Genomic DNA, 4,621 nt, shown 5'->3' with positions numbered 1-4,621 from the left:
CCTATGCAAAGCAACTCATTTGTCTTGTTTTTTGTTCTGTTTTATACATGTAATTGTTCACGTGTAAATGTAGCAAACTGCTCCAGAGTGTGTTGAAGGTCACAATGTGATGAAGCCAATAGTCATGTTAGTCTGTATAGTGAAACACATGTATCTCTGGACACCAAAACAACTCACACAAAGTCTATGACCAGCCCTTCATGTTTGAGTCAATGGCTCGAGGTCACAGCGATATAACATCTCTCCTGTGTGAGGCTGAACTCCAGGACCCTCAGAGTATACCTACTGAATACATGGTGGTGTAGTAGTAATGTTTGGACTTTTTTATTGAAGACACATGGCACATAGAAAATACATTCTGTACATCAATGGGAAACACCGTTACAGAATAAAAACAACTTAACTACAATTGAAAAGCCATTCCTTGTGTCGTGAGTAGTGCTCCTGAAGGCAACTCAAGGCCTGACTCCTCCCCCAAACATTCCCCTCATTAGAGCAGGGTATAAAATGCACCTGGTTCCCTTTGTTCTTTCCCTTGGCTCTGCTGTCATGGTCGGTGGTACAGGTAGGTTGCCTAACCAAAATATAGGATACTTTTCTCAGTTCTGCCTGTATCTTTATGCTTACTTGCTGCTTCATTGCAGATTCCTGAAGCTCAAGGTTCCAAATCCTCTTCCTGTGGTTCACCTGCTGCTGTTTTCTTATCTTGACTTAGTTATTTTTGTTTATGCTGTCAACATCTTGCGTTTTGCATAGTTTTGTTTGTTTACTGTGTTTTGGTTGATTTAGTATTTCGATTAGTTTTGCATTTGTCTTACACTTATACTGTACCTGTTTATCATTATTTAACCAACTGGGATCCTTTTTGTTTAACCGTGTTTCAGTTGTTTGTTTTATTTTAGTAAAGCTGAGTGCCGGTCATTGGGGGGGCTAGTCACCCTCACTGTTTGTTGTGATGAAGAGCAACGGGGAGCATGTGTCTGCTGTGTGTGGTTTGCTGTGAAGTATTTGGTTGCACCCTACTGTCACGTGAAGTAGCCTGCCACCCCATTAACTGGCCTCAGCCCACCTTAGTTTTGATTTGCTCTTATATAGACTTTTAGTGTTGCATTTTAGGTCAATATTTTTAACATGTAATAAAGATAATTTAAAACTGAATAGTTATTGTTTTTATAACACAATTTTATCTTACAGCCACCTTTCCTGAGTTATTTTGATTACATTTAAATAAAAATGACTTTACTTTGAAACACGTCTCCGCCCCTCAGTTAACGAACCCGTGTCCTGAATTACTGTATTTTTGTGTCTATATCCTGGGGTGCAAGCCCCCAGGTGGCGTTGTCGGTTCTTTATCCCCTATTTTAGTACTATTAATATTTACAAACACACCACCCCGCCACATTCTGGCGTTGTCGGCAGGATTACTGTCAAGGCAGAGACGTGTTGTTTCTTTATTTGTATCCCAGTTTAGTTAATTAATATACTGTAGGGGCTTGTTTATTTATTGTTGGCAAAACAGAAGCAGGTTCTGAACGGACCCCTGCAGGTCCAGCTCGTACTCTTGTTGTCTCTACAGCCCTCTTTCGTCATGGAGGAGGAACTCGCCCAATTAAGAGACTTGATCACACAGCTGCAAGCCAAGAACCGTCAGAGCAGGAGGTCAACCAGCCTGAGACCAGTGCTGCATCTGCAAGTTCTTCTGCCCCTAGACAGCCTTCTGTCTATGCACCTGGACCAGAGAGAATGGTGTATTTTCCCAGAGACAGGAAGTGCCCAATGTTCAGGGGTAGGACCGGTTTAAGCATTGTTGAGTGGATTGAAGAAGTCGAAGCGTGTACTCGGCATCTGAGACCATTATTGTGCAGATTAAAACCCCAGTGCATGTAGTTGATTTTACCTTCGTCGTGGTCGTCATCGTTGGCCACTGAATCCGCCGTTTGTAGTCCTGCCTGAGTTTCTTTATTTTTAGCCGGTGTGCCGTGGGGCTGTGCACGATTCCCAGGTCGAGTGAAAGCTACTTAACTGGCTTCAGTAGCATTCCCTGGGTCGCGTCCTCGGCGTAGATCTCCAGAAGCGCCGACACCTCCTCATCATTTCTTGATGTTTGCCATAACTGCTTTCAAAAACAACTCCGTCGGGGCGCTGGGTTTTTGTAGCGAGGAAAAACAATGGCGGCTCTACAAAACATTTTCACAGTTGTACGGGGCGTGGTTTGCAATTCGCCCAGCTAATCAGCACTGGGGCACTTTTCACCCACAGGAAAGTACGATCTCTTAGCGGGCTCTAAAAATGGGGGTAAAAGTTCCCGAGATTAAGTACGATTTTTGGTGTGAACGCGACATAAGGGGTACTAACGGAACTAAACGCGAAAAGTACGGTGAAAAGTACTCCGGTGTGAACGCGGCTAATGGCATTACAACGAGAAAAACGCGGCTGAAGGTTAATCCAATGTGTCTGTGTCACTTTGAAATGATTACTGATAATCCATCATTCAATTTTTATGTCAATAACGGAGTTTTCATATAGCTGCTATGATAGCTACTAGAGTATATGACAGCTTCCGGTTTTGGGTATTCTGGCTACGCATCACTCTCACTCCTTATTTGGTAACATGTAGGTGGATTTAGGAACTTCCCCTCGATTCTATTGGCTTTAACGGTTAAAAAGAGATTTCAATCATCAAAATCGATCCGAGGGGGGAAAGAGATATGGAAAATCCACCCAAATGACCCCAGAATCGCTCTAAAAAGGTCAAATGTCACTTGTTTTGCATCAATCTTGATACAGCGTACTTATTATATGTTATAGTTTGGATTCCTAAAGCTTGTAGTCTACTATCCCATCATTCAAGGGTGGTTTTTAAGTAATAAGCAATAATAAGTAATGTTTTTTTTTGGACGGACACTAGAATTTACATTTTTTTACTATGTTCAATCTGAATTTACTTTAAAATAAAATAAATCAATATTGTTTCTGACTTTTCTACATCCAACTCACAGGTTTATCATTGCTTTGAGAAAAAAGATTATTAATTTAACCCTTTTAGAAGGGAAGATATGGTCATTTGTTCTGGGAATGTCATTTTCAAGCCTGAGGCCTGGAAAACAGGCTCAGGGCTTAACAGGTTAAGTACAGGTCACAGGAGGAAAGGGAAGATCCAGTTAAAGTGTTTGGATATATACTACAGGAAATGTATGGGTGTACAAGATCTTATGTGTCCTTGCAGGAAGAGTTATTTTCAAGGAAGCAGCAAGAGGGTGAGACCTTTCAAGAATTTTCTCATGCACTAATGTGTCTGATTGATAAAGTTGCCAGAAAGGCCCCTTTTGATTTTCACACACAAGGGGAATAGAATGAAACCACACAGACTATCCAAAACTGGACTCGAACAGAACTACACATGCTGGCTATTGTGTTTTGCAACATGTTCTATGGCACGTCTCTACTGGGAATTGTAGTTTTAAAAGACGTTTTCAAATCAGTCATAATCACACTGACAGACAAGAGGGGTTTCCGCCGCAGGTTTATATGTACGTAATCTGCGCGACTTGCGCGTCCACATCTCCACGTGCAGTGCTGCATAAACATGGCTGAGTCAGCGATAACTTTCGAGGGGTGGAGGTATGCCCATTATTTTGAGTTCGTCCGAAGAATAGACAGGAATGTGACGGTGAGGTGCAAACTGTGTCCAGGCCAGAAGCTGTTATCCACTGCTGCAAACACCACGTCAAACCTCAACAAACACCTGCAAAGAACACATGCTAAGGTGAAGCTAATAGCTAAGGACCCCCGAACCCAGAGTGAGGATGTTGTGAGTGCGCCGCCGCAAGAATTTGGAGGACCGGTAACCAAAGCAGAGATGGACAGGCTTGTAGCATCCTTCATAGTAGAGGTAATGTTGCCCATTTGCACAGTGGAATCACCATCGCATCGTTCAGAGATATACTGCGCAAAATACAGATAGCAGGAGACAGAGGACAGCCATGGTCAGAGCTATCTGGATCAGTCTTATGCGACAATGGAAACTGAACTAAAGAGAACATTTGAAACTTTAGCAGTCTGCGTGATCTGCCTGTAGGGAGGGGCAAGTTACTTTACTTGCGAGTAAAGTAACGAGTAAAGTAACGAGTTACTTTATGTAGAGAGTAACGAAGTAGTGTAATATATTACTTTTTTTTAAAGTAATATGTAATATGTAATATATTACTTTTTTTTAGTAACGACCCCATCTCTGGGTATGGCCCTACAATATATCATTTAAATATAGCATGATAGGTCCACTTTAAAACACATAATTAATAAATGGGTGAAAATCGCATTTATCCATAATGGGCAGCATTAATATATACCCACATGACAGCTCATTGTTTCTTTGTAATTCTACTCCACTACAATTCAGAGGTTAACCTGGTATTTTTACTCCACTACATTTATTTTAGTTACTTTGCAGATTCTGATTAATGATGTGAAATACAAACAGAGATGGGGTCGTTACTAAAAAAAAGTAATATATTACATATTACATATTACTTTAAAAAAAAAGTAATATATTACACTACTTCGTTACTCTCTACATAAAGTAACTCGTTACTTTACTCGTTACTTTACTCGTTACTTTACT

This window comes from Trematomus bernacchii, unplaced genomic scaffold, assembly GCF_902827165.1.
Source record: "Trematomus bernacchii unplaced genomic scaffold, fTreBer1.1, whole genome shotgun sequence".
Lineage (NCBI taxonomy): Eukaryota > Metazoa > Chordata > Actinopteri > Perciformes > Nototheniidae > Trematomus > Trematomus bernacchii.
The sequence above is the reverse complement of the archived record's forward strand: the minus strand, read 5'-3'. Positions refer to the sequence as shown.